We start from the raw sequence: 16,542 nt of genomic DNA, 5'->3' as shown, positions 1-16,542 counted from the left end.
GGGAAAAACTTTTAGGTAAGTATGTGCATAACCGCTTTCCTCAACCAACCGCCAATATTTAAAGCATACACAGAGCCCAAGTGGTATTCTGGAGCTACCATACGGCAGTGAAATCTGCCTCCGCAAAAACTACTGACCACAAGTTAGAGCGACGCGACTGTATTTCACAGGTTTCTCTAACCTGGCAAATCCCTACGAGATTTTTGAAGAATGACCTCTTACTTACCAAGAATGTTTGACGCAAGGTACACAAAATAAACGAAAATTGATTTCATGTTAAGAGGTAAATTGCACTTCCTTAACTGAATTTAAGCGTAGGCAATGGTGTATGCCGTTATCGAGCACTGTTACTTTGCTGAGAATCAATGAGCGAGCGTGCACCTTGCCGCAAAACAGATCCGGGTGAGAGCTGCATTTAAAACTACGTAGCAGCGTGCACTGAGTAGGCTCACGTTTAAGGGATGAGTAAAAAAGAAAGAGAAAAAAAAATAATCACAAACATGGAACAATAGTCTAAGCTGCGAGGTTCGAAAACAGTTCACGCTCAATCACCGGCTGTTTCCGCACACCTTCTTCGAGAATAAGCGCATGACAATGCAACAGGCAGCCCAGCTGCATGCTTTCCCTCGCAAACAACCACTCTTGAATGCTCACCTAGTTTATAGACCGCCTGATGTGTTGTATGTTTAGCAGTATGTGTGTACCGTAATTCCAAAGCTGAGGAAGTTTCCTAGGGGGGACAAAGCCAACTTTTTATAGAAACTAGGGAGGGACGTCCATTTATTTTTTGGTTGCGGCTGCGCACATCCGTGTTATGAAAATGCTCTTCATACAGTTTCCACTGTGGGAACAGTGATCAGTACCTGCCCCGGGATATCAACAGTGAGTGCTGCCTGTCACTTCGCCGCGCCTGCGAAATTTGTTTACGTGACCTCCAACACTTGGCGCGCAGGCAGACAGCGCCCATATAACACCACGCGCCTTGGTTATGCCTTAGGACTTGCACTCGCCGCAGATTACTTCCTAGATATGACGTGCGGGCCGCGTACGCGCTCCGCCACGCGGACAGCCGTACCCAGTCACGACAGGGCTTGAGGAGACTCGCGCTAGAAAGGCGGTGCGCATCAAGCCAACATCCTTCTCCGCTTATCAACGCACGCTTTCCTCTGAACCCAGAGCACACGGAGAATGATTTTATTGCACCTGGATTTAATGCGTAACATAACGGTGACAGCGAAGATGATAATTTGCTTGAAGGATCCATATAAATGCAGCTGCATTAAAAGGCAAACTGCTAACCCACGTACATCGAAATTTGTAGACACATCTCTGAGAATTGTAGCTAACTAATTGAGTAGTGAAGCGCATGGCTTACGTTTAATTTAATCAAATAAACTCTGAGGTTTCACGTGCCAAAACCACCATATGATTATGAGGCACGCCGTAGTGGGGGAATCCGGAATAATTTTGTCCACCGGGGTTTCTTTACCGTGCACCCAAACACGGGTGTTTTTGCATTTGTACCCCATCGCAATACGGCCGCCGCGGCCAGGATTCGATCGCCCAACCTCGGCCTTAGCAGCACAACATCGTAGCCCCTACGCCACCAAACCTGGTGGTGGTAGTAGTGCTGGTGGTCGAAGATTGTAGTGTCGGCTGTCGGTTCTCTGCTGGTTCTTGATGCACAGGCGGGCGAGCTGTCGACCTTCTTCGGCACGCTGCAAATAGGTACCAACGTCGATATTTTATTCGTCGGAGACATCCGGTAGCATGGCGTCAAGCGTCGTTGCCGGTTTCCTTCCGTAGACCAGGTTGAACGGCGCAATGTGCGTCGTTTCTTGCATAGCCGTGTTGTATGCGAAGGTCACGTACGGAAGGATGGCATCCCACGTCTTGTGTTCGACGTCGACGTACATTGCCAGCATGTCGGCGATGGTCTTATTTAGGCGCTCGGTGAGGCCATTCGTCTGCGGGTGGTAGGCGGTGGTCCGGCGATGGATTGTCTAGCTGTAATGCAGGATGGCAGGAGTTAGTTCAGCCGTGAAGGCTGTACCTCTGTCGGTGATGAGGACTCCGTGACGCAGGAGGATGTTATCAACGAAGAATCGGGCTATCTCGGCGGCACTGCCTTTGGGCAAGGCTTTTGTTTCGGCGTAGCGGGTGAGGTAGTCCGTAGCTACGACGATCCATTTATTCCCGGACGTCGACGTCGAAAAGGCCCCAGCAAGCCCATCCCGATCTGCTGGAACGGTCGGCGAGGTGGCTCGGTCGGCTGTAGAAGTCCGGCTGGCCTTGTCGGCGGTGTTTTGCGTCGCTGACAGTCTCGGCATGTCCTTACGTAAAGGGCGACGTCGACAGAGAGGCGAGGCCAGTAGTATTTTTCTTGTATCCTCGCGAGCGTGCGGGAAAAACCGAGGTGTCCAGCCGTTGGGTTGTCATGGAGAGCTTGCAGAACCTCTGGACGCAATGCTGAGGGTACCACGAGGAGGTAGTTGGCTCGAAGAGGCGAAAAGTTCTTCTTTAGAAGAATGTCGTTTTGCAAGAAAAATGACGCCAATCCTCGCCTGAACACCTTCTTTTTTTTGCAAGTGCAAGTGCTTTATTTCTTCACAAGAACATTACATAAATATCTGGACCGACAGCCAGGGAAGGCTAGTTTCTGGTCTGGTGTCAAAATATAACAGACAGGTCAGGTGCAGAACTTAAGAGCAGAATTCCGGAACACGTCATGATTTATAACACACAAGAAATATTAGGAATATTCCTGATTAGTTGATGCATGTAAGTTAGAGATTCTGGTTGTCAAGGAAAAAGAATTTGCTACACTGCTTGAAATTGCGCACGGTTTTAACCTCTAGGGGTAAAATATTCCAGATTGTTGTGCCATTGAATTCAATTACCCTTTCGCCATATACATTATAACACTTCGGTAAATTGAGGTTACCTTTCAAAGCATGTCTAGTACTGCGAGTTGGAAAAGACATGACGTTTCGAGGAATAGGAAAGTTAGTGCACAAAATATTATTAACTGAAATTGAAATCTTATGGTTACATAGTGCCTTAACCGATAACACATGTTGTGTTTGGATAATATCATTAAATGTATCACTGCTGTAGGTTGAACTACTAATTATTTTCAGAGCCCTTTTCTGTAGTTTATGTAAAGGTTGCAAGTACGTCCTGTAATTCACACCCCATGATTCCAAACAATAACTAATATGGCTATGGCAAAACGCGTAGCAAAAGGATTTGAGTACATCTGGAGGGAAATATTGTTTTGCTTTTATTAAGGAGTAACAACCGTATGCGACCTTCTTGCATACACTATGAATATGGGCTTCCAAATGTACATGTTGGTCAAATATGACGCGCAGATATTTAAACGAATCAACTTCTTGGATGGGGCTATTATTTAACCTAATGTTTATTTGGCTGGTGTCAACATTGTTTCTCCTCGATCTAAAAACTACATATTTCGTCTTATTGCTATTTAAAGTTAATTTGTTTTCTAAAAACCACGAGTAAATTCTGGGTAACTCGGCCATAACATGCGTTTGCAGTGCAGGGAGTGTGTCTCCTGTAAATAATAAAGCTGTGTCATCTGCATACATTAGGACGTTTGAGTTCTGTAGAGAATTAGGGAGGTCATTAATTTACAACGAGAATAATATGGGACCGAGCACAGAACCTTGTGGGACTCCACTGGTGACTGTGCAGTATGTAGAATAATAGTCACCCATTCCTACCATTTGTTTTCGTGAGGATAAATAGCTGGAAAAAAATTCGAGGGAGTTACTTGTAACTCCATAACTTTCAAATTTTTGCAATAGTATAGAGTGGCAAACCGTATCAAATGCCTTTTTTATATCCAAAAGTATTCCTATAATTAGTTTATTTTGATGAAGTGCCGAATTTATTAATTGCGTAAGTGTCAAGACTGCAGTCGATGTCGACCTGGAGGGAACAAAGCCGTGCTGCTGCGGGCAAATTACATTGTTTTCGTTTAGAAATCGCTTCACTCGATTGGACATTAGTTTTTCAAAAACTGTGTTTATCACACTCAGAACTGAAATTGGCCTATAATTCTCTGGTTGGTTTGAATCTCCGGACTTGTATACGGGAACGAGTTTGGCTCTTTTTAATATATCGGGATACGAGCTAGAAGCAAACGCTAGATTGAATACATGGCATATGGGAGTGCAGGAATGCCTATATTGTCTTTTAAAACCCTAGTGGGTATACCATCATGACCAGCCACTTTATTTAGTAGCATTTTATGTATCGTTGATATAACTTCGTTATGAGATATTTCGTCTAGGTGCAAGTCGTTTTCAACTATCCTAGGTAGGACAAGTGTGGGCTTACTGGATAAAAACTGATTAGCTAGATTCAATCCTATCTTTGCAAAATAATAATTAAAATCATCAGCTACTTGCGTCGATGGTTTCTCAGGTTGAATGCTCTGCATTTTGCCTTTGCCTATAACTTCTTTTATGATTTCCCATATCCTTTTTGTGTTGCCGCTTTCGTTCTTAATAAGGTTAGTATAGTATTGCTTTTTCGATTTTCTAATTATACTAACGGAGCTATTTCTAAAGTATTTAAAGCTCTCCCTATAATATGAATTTGATTTATTGCGTTTCCATTTACGGTAAAACGAGTGTTTCTGTTTTAAGGTTTCCAGTATAGTATTGGTTATCCAAGGACACACTGGTCGCTCGTAATTGTGGTGGACATATACTCTTGTAGATTGCTTAAAGGCATTGCAGATACATTGAATAAGTGTTTCGCACTGAGTATGTACATCGCACAAATCAAATATTTTCTGAAAATCTACACATTGACGCAATCGTCGTATTTATGCATAAATTACACAAGTAGATCTTCTATCCCATGTATTACGCAAAGGGGACATGTATTTTCAAGATAAGAAGAGAAACGTGGGGTTTGTATCTGCAATGGTACCATCGTAGACACCTGCTGATACACTGAACTCAGAATTACACAAGATGTGATCAATAAGAGACTCGGAGTGGTTTTTAATACGTGTGGGAGAAGAAATGACATTTTTTAGATTGAGTGATTCAAGTAAGAACATGTAATCATAGCAAATCTGTTTCAAAAGGTCAATATTGAAATATCCGCAAACGATTATAGGGTCCTCTGAGGAAATAAGGGGTACCATTATTTTTTCCATGCTTGTAATAAAATCGTTCATGTTTGATGAAGGTGGCCGGTACACGGCTCCTACTGTGGCACCGCATTTCAACTGAACAATTATAGTTTCAGCATGTGATTGACAAATTGTGCTTTGTGGGAGCGTAAGATACTTAATGTCACTTTTAATAAATAGTACCACTCCTCCACCTCGGGCTGTCCCCAGTCTTGGTTGCGACACTGTAACATAACCCGGTAGCTGGACTGTCTCACCTGTTTTTAGCCATGTTTCTGTTATGGCTATAATATAATGAGTAAAAGAACGCTGCGATAAGTATGCTGATAGGCCTTCTAATTTTTTTTTACAATACTGCGTAAGTTACAGTGTAAAAGTGAAAAATGATCTCGTTTACGATGTAAATCTTCAATTTAATCAAGGTCATAAGCCATTAAAGCAAAGTAACGTTGTTACCAAGGGTGCCAATTCCAACTGCTATACAATCTGCTATACACCTTCGGCACAATGATGGTCTTGCCTTCCAGGTAGTCTACAAGGCTCCTTAGTTCCGGGTCGGCTCGCTGTTGTTCGGCGAATTCGTCGGCACTGATGGGTCCCAAGAAAGTGTCGTCATCCTGGTCGTCCTGTGGCGGTGGTTCGACGGGGGCGCGAGACAAGCAGTCGGCGTCAGAGTGCTTTCGCCCGGACTTGTAAACGACGGTGATGTCGAATGCTTGAAGTCTCAGACTCCATCGTGCGAGGCGACCTGAAGGATCCTTCAAGTTAGCTAGCTCACACAAGGCGTGGTGGTCGCTCACAACTTTAAAGGGCCTGCCATAGAGGTAGGGGCGAAACTTTGATGTAGCCTAGATGATGGCGAGGCACTCCTTTTCTGCTCGGAATAATTTGCTTCCGCCTTCGATAGCGACCGGCTAGCGTAACTTACAACCCTTTCTAGTCCGTCAGTCCTCTGCACAAGAACGGCGCCGAGTCCTACGCTGCTTCCGTCGGTGTGGACTTCGGTATCAGCGTTTTCGTCGAAATGCGCTAGTATTGGCGGCGATTGCAGGCGTCGCTTCAGTTCTTCAAATGCTTCGATTTGCGGCGTCTCCCACTTGAACTCGACGTCGGCATTCGTGAGATACGTCGGTGGCTCAGCGATCCATTAAAAATTCTTGACGAAGCGCCGGTAATAGGCGCACAGTCCAAGAAATCTACGCACTGCCTTCTTGTCAGCGGGCGGAGGAAAGTTGGAGATGGCCGCAGTTTTCTGAGGGTCGGGGCGCACTCCAGACTTGTTGATGACATGGCCCGAAAACAAGAGCTCCTCATATGCGAAGCGGCACTTTTCTAGCTTTAACGTGAGTCCGGAGGTTTTGATTGCTTGAAGAACTGTTTCAAGGCGCCGCAGGTGTTCCTCGAAGCTTGAGGGAAACACACCGACGTCGTCCAAATAGACGGGGCAAGTCTGCCACTTCAAGCCTGCCAGTACTGTATCCCTGACGCGTTCGAAATTGGTGCCGAGCAAAGACCAAACGGCATGACCTTGAACTCGAACAGTCCATCTCGTGTTATAAAGGCAGTCTTCTCCCGGTCCCTCTCGTCGACATCCATTTGCCAGTAGCCGGTTTTGAAGTCCATCGACGAAAAATACTTTGCGTTGTAGAGTCGATCCAAGGCGTCGTCAATCCATGGGAGGGGGTATACGTCCTTCTTCGTGATCTTGTTGAGGCGACGATAATCGACGCAGAAACGTAGGGTTCCATACTTCTTCTTCACTAACACCACGGGGGACGCCCACGGAATCTTGGACGGCTGGATGATGTCGTCGCGTAGCATTTCGTCGACTTGTTGCCTTATGGCCTGGCGTTCGCGCGCCGAAACTCGATACGGGCTCTGACGCAGTGGGCGGGCATTTTCGTCGGTTATGATGCGGTGCTTGGCGACAGGGGTTTGTCGAACTTTTGACGACAACGAGAAGCAGTCCTTGTATTGCAGGAGCAGAGCTTTTAGTTGTTCTTTCTTATGCCTGGGAAGGTTCTGATTGACGTGGAAAGTTGGTTCACGTATTATAGTCGTCGTTGCGGGTGCACTGGAATCCGTGAAGGCGAAAGCACTGCTGGCTTGTACTATTTTGTCGATGTAGGCGACCGTGGTGTCTTTATTAATGTGCTTGTATTCGGGGCTGAAGTTCGTGAGCATCACCGTTGCTTTCCCTGCACGTAGCTCAGCGATGCCTCTAGCGACGCAAATTTCACGGTCGAGCAGTAAGTGATGATCGCCCTCGATGACGCCCTCCATGTCTGCAGGCACTTCGGTACCGACGGAAATCATTACGCTGCGGCGAGGCGGAACGGTGACTTGTTCTTAAAGCACACTCAAGGCATGGTAACTTATGGTTGTAGCCGGTGGTATTGCGTTGTGCGTTGAAAGCGGTATCGACTTGGACCTTAAGTCGATGATTGCACCGTGTTGATTTAGAAAGTCCATGCCTAGGATGACATCCCTGGAGCAGTGCTGCAGGATTACGAAGCTCGCCGGGTAAGTGCGGTTGTTTACCGTGACTCGCGCTGTGCAGAATCCAGCCGGCCATATTAGGTGGCCGCCCACTGTCCGGATATCGGGTGCTTTCCAGGCCGTTTTCCCCTTCTTCAACTTGGCGGCGAACGGGCCACTGAAAACGGAATAGTCGGCTCCAGTGTCGACGAGAGCGGTGACGCTATGACCATCGATTAGCACATCTAAGTCGGTAGAACGTCGTCTAGCGTTACGGTTAAGTCGTGGCGTCGGATCACGGCTGCGTGGCGTCGGATCACTGCTGCTACATCGCATCGGCCGGTCTTGCGGCGGCGAAGTGTTGTTCTCAAGGCTCTTTCCAGGCGGCGTGCTGATACCTCGTCGTGAGGATTCGCGAATCTTTTTCGTCGTGGGCGGAGGATCTTTGGCATTGCGTCGTAGAGCAACCGCACCTCCATCGGTTGCTGCCTTTAGTTTCCCGGATTGGGGCTCACGGACCTGCCCCTGGTTGGGCCAGTGTATGGTCGGTGCTGCGGCGACAGGTAGCGTCCTGGCGATGGCGAACGCGAAGGATGTCGGGGTCTCCACTGCGTTCCGGCGATGTAGTCGGCGATGTCACGTGGCCGCTCGCCAAGCTGTGGACGTGGCGTGTTGACGGCGAACCCTCGTAGGCCAATCTCGCGGTATGGGCATTGGCGGTAGACATGACCAGCTTCTCCGCAGTGATAGCAGAGCGGGCGGTGGTCGGGGGCGTGCCAAATGTACGTCTTTCTTGGGTAGCTACGCTGGGAGACGGGCGGGCGTGCTGGCGGGGGCGGTGGACGACGGAACTGCGGCGTTACAGGGCCCTGGCGCGAGCCTGCAGGGGGGCCTTGACGACGGGCAACGGCGGCGTAGGTCAGCGCTTCCGGCTGGGGTGGCGGCGATTGCGGCTGCACATCGGGAACTCCAAGTGGGCGCTGAACTTCTTCTTTGACGACATCGGTGATAGATGCCACTTGAGGCTGCGACCCGGGAAAGAGCTTCTGCAGCTCCTCGCGAATGACTGCTCTGATGGTCTCGCGCAGGTCGTCGGCGCCTAGTGCTTGAGCATCGGCGTAGTTGGTCAGGGCACGGCGGTTGTATTGCCTGGCGCGCATTTCAAGCGTCTTCTCGATCGTTGTGGCCTCGTAAAGAAATTCGGCGACAGTCTTGGGTGGGTTGCGCATCAATGCGGTGAATATTTGCTCTTTGACACCCCGCATCAAGAACCGAACTTTCTTATCTTCAGACATGTCGAGGTCGGAGTGGCGGAAGAGGCGAGTCATCTCCTCCATGAAGATCGCGATGCTCTCGTTTGGCACTCGCACTCTGGTTTTTAAGGGAACCTCTGCCGTTTCCTTTCGTTCGACGCTCGTGAAGGTCCTCACGAAGTTCTCACGAAAAAGGTCCCACGTTACCAGGGTCTCTCTGTTCTCAAACCAGGTCCGAGCAGCGTCATCCAACGAAAAATAGACATGGCGCAGCTTGTCGTCGTCGCTCCATTTGTATGTCGTATGTCTCCAGCCAGGTGTCTCCGATTGTATGTCTCCAGCCAGGTTTCAGGGTCTTCAGCCGATGATCCACGGAAGGTCGGTGGCTCCCGAGGTTGTTGGAGCAGGATGAGGGACGCTGGGGCTGCCATTGGGGTCGTTGACTTGGCCTTGATCACTGTGGTCTTCTCGGAAAGAAGTCCGTACTCCGGGAGGAGTCCTTGCTGCCTACGGCTTGCTCACTGGTCCTTGGCGACGTTGGCGTCGTCCTCCGGTTTCGGGCTTGGATCGCGGCTTTGCGGGGGCGTTCGCTGCATGAACCCACTAGCATCTCCACCAGATGTCACGTAGTAGTGACGCTGAAGAAAACAGTCGTAAAACTGTGTATGACGAAACTGATTATTTATTGGGGGAACCTGTGCCCACAAAAGAAAGCTACTCTCAAAGCACAACGATAGCGGCGAACACAGTCGGCGATCGTCGAAAATCTGATCAGCGGCGAAACGCGTCGGCTTTTATACATGAGTCATCGAAGGTTCCAGATTAAGCCCTGATGCCCTCGTGTCTTCAAGAAAGTTCTAGACAATTCGTGTCGGTCATACAATCAGATAACTTAAGCGTCTGTGAAAACAGGCAACGGAAAGAAGCATCGATAACGTGCTAGAAACTTCCGATACAGGAGCGTCCTGCGCCGAGCGATAACGTTTAACATTTGTTAGCCGGTGGAAAGCGGCCACCAGTGAAAGATGAACATGTATACGTGTCAATATGTAGATATTGAGGGGAAAAAGAATAATGGGATGTATACAAAAATGCACTATGAAAAACTTCTTAGCATACCTGGATAAATCAAGCAGGCTAGGTGACTATCTGTCACCGCCCCGTTTCAAAGGGGATGCCATTAAATCATCATCACCATCATCGTAGCAGACCGCAGCTACATGTAACTATACTGCGTACGCACAGCGTTTGCTTTGTGCATGACCAGACAAAAGTCGCTCGCTCGAGCTCATATGCTGCAGTTTGGGCGTTCCACGTGGTGCAGACCAGCTTTATTTTGCGCCAGCTTGACCAACGGATAGTTCTCGCATCCAATTTGGGTATTTCGAAGCGCTATCAATTGCTCAATGCGAAGCGAAATCTGCAAAGGGTATAACCAAGAGCGACCACGAATGACCGCGCACTGGCAAGCGTGCGCGTGACTTGACTTTGAGTTTCGCTTTGTTCAAGGCTAGTTGAATGTTAAAACCAAGTCGAATTTAGCGAGACCCCACGGCTACGACATCGGTAATCAGGGTGGTCAAATTTTAATTCCTACGCTGGTGGCGGCGACTGTGCGTGAGCAGACGACATTCGGCTTCTTCGGGAGTACGTAATTATTATCTAAATTCGAAGGTAGATTGTAGAGTATTGCCACCTGTTTATTAAACAGCCTCCATAAATGTACACAGTAACAGTAGGAAGAAGCGAACTGACCTAAAGACCTTTCTTGAGTGATCTTAGCTGTATGTATAGATAAAGTATCCAGAAAAGAGTGAGGAGCAGGCTTTTGTTCAAAAGTGAGCGTTCGAGAAAAAGATGACTTCGCGCTCCGCTTACTGGCTTAAAAATTTATTGTGGGGTTTTACGTGCCAAAACCACCATATGATTATCAGACTCCGGATTAATTTGGACTACCTGGGGTTCTTTAACGTGCACCTAAATCTAAGTACATGGGTATTTTCTGCATTTCGTCCCCATCAAAATGCGGCCACCGTGCCGGGAATCGATCCCGCGACCTCTTACTTAGCAGCACGACATCATAGCCACTAAGCAATCACGGCGGGTTCCGCTTACTACCTCCCCGCGCCGCGGCGCGCATGACTGCAAATTTTGGCTGAGATTTTCACAGCAGCGTATGCTGGGTGGTTAGGCTCAGCCTACCAATCCCCACGTGGGAGTGGCCGGCAGCTCTGCAGTAGGGCAGGGCTTCTCAGGACCTCGCGAATAAAGTTCTTTGTCTCTTTGTCTGTCTGTCTGTCCAAGCAACATGGAAGAACTTTCCCCGGCTATAGCTGATGCTAGCAAAAAGTCTTCTTCCGACCTCGGTGAAGTCAGCTATTAAGCTATAGCGCACCTTTACCGCCACTGCCGTCTCCGACTGCTGGAAATGTTCAATACTTCCTGTACAAGTCGTACAGTGCGTGCCGAAAGGGAACGTTCTAAAATTGTACCTGTCATCAAGCCTGGGAAATAGCCGACTAGCTACGCATCTTTCCAACCTATCGCTCTGCTCAGCTTTGTTGGGAAAGTAATGGAAAAATATGATTCCTAAGCGAGTAACATGGTTCCACGAAACACAAGGCATATGTCCCAAAGAAAGGAATGGCTTTCGGCAGAATGGAGCAGCACTGGACAATATAATATCCCTGATTTCCTCCGTAGAAGCGCATCTAAATACTGGACACATTGCAATCGTTACCTTCCTTGACATCAAAGCGGTCTTCGATTCTGTTTTACATCATTCAGTTCTTGAGGCCCTTTAGGCCTGGGAGGACGCCTTTATACATGACTCCCCAACTATATTGAAGATCTCTTTTCAACATCCCTCTCATTCAATTGAAAAAGAGCCTACCAACTGGGTGGGGTTCATGTGACTCTGTACGCTGATTACATCTGTATATGGAGTGTGTTACGGTTTCCTCGAGTAACTCAGCGGCAACTACAGGGAGCGCTATTCAACATATCATCGTGTCTTATATCGCGGGCGCTACATCGGTCACCAGAGAGGATCGTTGCCATAGCCTTTACTCGCAAGCACATGGGTGGCTACTCACTGACATTTGGGGGTTGACCCCTTCCCTACGTACGGACACAGCGCTTTCTTGGTGTCTTGTTATCGATCGTAACCTCTCCTGGACACCTGAAGTGAAAATGTTACGGGGGCGCATCTGCGGCACATCCCAAATTATTAGTTTTCTTGCTGGAACCCGGTGAGGTACCGACTGCCGGTCGATGGTGATGCTTCATAATAATTATGTTGATGGTCTCTTGTGTGGCCTTCCTATCCTGCAGCGACTGTCCCCAACTAATAAGAAAAGCTAGGAAGCGGCGCGTAACAATAGCCTGCGTGTTTGTCTCGGTCTTCCGAAGGGGTCGTCTTGTTTAGGGACAGTTACTGAGGCTCTCTGTTTAAGTATTGACCTGCTACAAATTCAGGAAACTACCCGCATACATATAAGGCACGTGATCTAAAATAAGAATAATTTCTTGAGTACTATCAAAACGAGAAACAATTTTGGATTTGGGCAAGCTGTTGGCAAAATTCGACTTACTATCCTCAAACAGGTGCCACAGATTATGCCACTACAGTTCCCTCCATCGGTGCTGTCTCCTCTGCACATTCGAAAGTGCATCCCTGGAATAGAGTCCAAGAAGAGCATGTCTCAAGCAGCTATTTTACAAAAGACACTGGCCTACATGAGCGTGAAGTATTCTGCTACGAAGCACATATTTACTGACGGCTCCTCTACACGACATAGCTCTTCGCGTTGTATTTTCGTTCCTTCCACAGACCACAGGTTTTCATGGTGCGGCGACACACGCCCTACACTCTTTCACATCCCGTGGGGGTGCGGGGCAAACCTCAACATTTAAAGATGCCTAACACGTCATTTGAGCGGTGGGAGGTACAGCTGACCGGCGATACCCTGGCGGGACAAGAAGCTCTCGTCCAGCAAGTACGTCGAGCAGCCATGGCCAGTGGAGTCCTGGAATGAGGACACCACCCACTCGTCCTCAAGATCAACGACCTCGATGGTCTAAATAAATGTTTTCTCATTGCCAAAAATCCCCAAACTGTCACGGACGTGGTTCAGTACTGTCAGAGCTACGACGAGTTGCGGAAACAGCGCATTGCTACACGCCTCCCGAGCTCTGACACAGCCAACATGTCAGCGTTAACTGTAGGCTCCGTTTCTGCTGACACCACAATGCTCATGCGGCAGATACAGCAGTTTGTCCGAGAAGAAGTGGCGCGACAATTGTCGCTTGTTTCCTGCGTCCCGGACTCTGTGCAGGCGCTTGCTCCGACGCTACGACAGGCCATAGAGGAGCAAATTTCTGAGGCTCTCCCAACCACCTACCAGCATCCGCCTGTTTCCGCTCCACTCACTTATGCTGAGGTCGCACGCCGCCAGTCACCAGCAATGCCACTCAGCACGGATCCTGTTCGACCAGCAAATACCTTCTACGCTGCGCGTGCGCCTGTCCACCCGAACCCGCCTCCTTTTCGCCGTCCCACACCGCCGTCCACTAATCCTTGGCGCACCCAGGACAACAGGCCTATTTGCTACTTCTGTTGTCTACCTGGCTATGTCGCACGTTTCTGTCGTCGTCGTAACATCCGTACTAGTGCGGGCGAAGTAAATCAAGGCTACTTTCCTTCTGAGCCACCACACCCGATCTCCTCCCACTCAACGATGAACAGCTGCTCACCGAATCGACGTGACTACGGCCCACGTCGGTCGCCCTCACCACGTCGCCGTTCACTTTCCCCAATGGTTCGTCGCCCCCCACCAGTCCAAGCGGAAAACTAGCCGTCGCAGTTCCGGAGGCAAGAACTGCGCTCGTGTCGACAACTTCAAGGCCTCGATTTCTACCTGCGAACGAAATCACCGTGAATATCGAAGGTGTTTCTGTGCAAGCACTTGTCGATACTGGAGCCGCTGTGTCTATTCTTAGTGGAGAACTGTGCCGCAAGCTCAAAAAAATTACGATTCCGCTTTCCGACGTCTCCCTGCGTACCGCAACCGCGCACCACATTCACCCTTCAGTGGCATGCACAGCTCGCCTTGTCATTCAGGACGTTTTGTATGTAGTCGAATTCGTCGTTTTTTCACCGTGTTCACACGACGTTATTTTGGGTTGGGACTTCCGGCAAATAGACTGGCGTACCATGCAATCATTCTCAGTATCCGTACACACAGAGGTCAAAAATTTTGTCGATATCTGCCTTAACTTTAACCTTTCTCAGCTAGTAACTGAACCAACCCGGATTTCGCAGCAAACTGCTAACGTCCTCTATCTCATACTAACCGACCACCCTGACAGCCTTTCATCGATTTGTTACTTGCCTGAGATCAGTGATCACAAAATCATCCATGCCACTTTTTTGTTTAATTTGTTAACACGGGATTTTAAGAAAACAATATGTCTATACGACAAAGGAAATTACGAAGCAATAGCTGAAGCTATGAATACCTTCTTTCCTTTATTTGAATCAAATTTTCATGATCATTTCGTTAACAGCAATTGGACGCGCTTCAAAAACAAACTAAGTGAACTTACAAAGGAATTTATTCCTAAAGTCACATTTCGTTCTTCTCAGCAAAAACTATGTTCACAAAAGCTTTAAAACGCCTAGAAAACAAAAAAGCGTCCGTATCGCGCCGCCAGAGTGGGCGCCCATGCGCATCGGATAAATATTATGAAGCCGAACAGAGCTACGTTGACGCACTGCGTCACGCTAAACGCTCCTTTTATCACAATGATCTACCAAACCTAATACTCAACCATCCGAGGCAATTTTGGAAAGTTATAAACAATAGCGAAACGCGCACTATTAAGATAACTAACGAATCGAACGAAATTATTAATGATTCCCATTGCACCGACATGTTTAATACCACTTTTGCTTCTGTGTTCACTAACGAATCTAATGCGCCTCCCGTTTCATCATCGCTTAGTACAATTTCGTCAATGCTAGCCGTTGCCTTCAATGTAGACGGTATTTGTGTGGTCATCGATAAAATGAAGTGTTCATCATCTTCCGGTATGGACAATATTAACTCAAAAATTATAAAAAACACTGAGCTTATTTCTGCAGCCTATTTGTCTTTGATATTTGCCCAGTCTCTTTCTTCAGGTTTCCAGATGACTGGAAAATTGAAAAGCTCGTTCCAGTCCACAAATAAGGTAACAGAAAGTCGGCTCCTAATTACCGCCCCATCTCCCTAACAAGCGTCCCTTGAAAAATCATGAAACATGTCATCTACTCTCTTATCTTGAATTTTCTTGACTTGAATAACTTTTTCCATCCCGCCCAGCATGGATTCCGCAAAGGTTTCTGCTGCGAAACACAGCTGGCCATCTTCCTGCATGATGTTCACACTAACCTTGACAGTAACATACAGACTGACATAATTTTCCTGGATTTCTCTAAGGCCTTCGATAAAGTCCCTCATCAACGTCTAATATTGAAACTTACAAGACTTAATTTGCATCTTGTTGTTTTGAATTGGATTATTGAATTTCTTAGTAACCCCTCCCAATCTGCCATTATAAATGATCACCTATCTAACCCTGTGCCAGTAACATCAGGCGTCCCTCAGGGATCGGCTCTTGGCCGTCTATTATTTTTAATATATATTATTGACTTAACTTCACATGTGTCCCGTAATATCCGAATGTTCGCCGATGATTGTGTCATTTATCGCACTGTACGTAACACCAGCAATCAAACAGCCCTGCAGAAAGACCTCTCCAATATACTAACATGGTGTGACGATTGGTTAAAGCCACTTAATGTAAGAAAATCTAAAGTTACGGTTACCACTCATAACAGTAATCCCCTGGTAGTTCCTTACCAAATCGGAAGCATGCCTCTCGAACTTGTAGAGTCCTATAACTACCTAGGTGTCACCGTATGCAATGATCTGTCCTGGCATAAACATATTTCTAACATCATATCATCTACTAATAAAACACTAGGTTTTTTAAAGCGTAATCTGCGTCAGGCCCCTCTAAAGGTAAAACTGCTTGCCTACGAATCCCTTGTTCGAGCAAAACTGGAATATGCATCCGCCATCTGGAGCCCGCACCACACATATCTTATCGACTCACTTGAATCTGTTCAGAACCGCGCTACTAGGTTCATTCACTCACAATATTCCTATGATGTCAGTATTTCTGCACTTAAAGCACAATCCGGATTAACACTACTATCTAATCACAGACGCAACGCTAGTCTTCAGCTCTATCACAAGTTCTTTTTCAGTGCCCTTCATCATGCGCTATACATCATTCCTACGGCATGCATCTCTCATCACACCAGTCATCCGCAGCAAGTCGCACGCCCGCGTGCCCAAACCACTCATTTTTCCGCCTCGTTTATTCCTCGAACAGCTAAAGACTGGAACGGCCTTCCTGCTGACATTGTTAACATCACTTGCCCGTCTTTGTTCCAACAGCGTGTGATTGATCACTTTGCATATAACTAATGATGTGTACAAAATGTGGAACTTATGTTAAACCCACCCCTTATGTAATACCCCCTCCGGGTGTCTGTAAGGACAATAAACTGGACTGAACTGAATACAA

The sequence above is a fragment of the Dermacentor silvarum genome, chromosome 4 (assembly GCF_013339745.2).
Source record: "Dermacentor silvarum isolate Dsil-2018 chromosome 4, BIME_Dsil_1.4, whole genome shotgun sequence".
Classification (NCBI taxonomy): domain Eukaryota; kingdom Metazoa; phylum Arthropoda; class Arachnida; order Ixodida; family Ixodidae; genus Dermacentor; species Dermacentor silvarum.
This window is presented reverse-complemented; position numbering follows the sequence as displayed.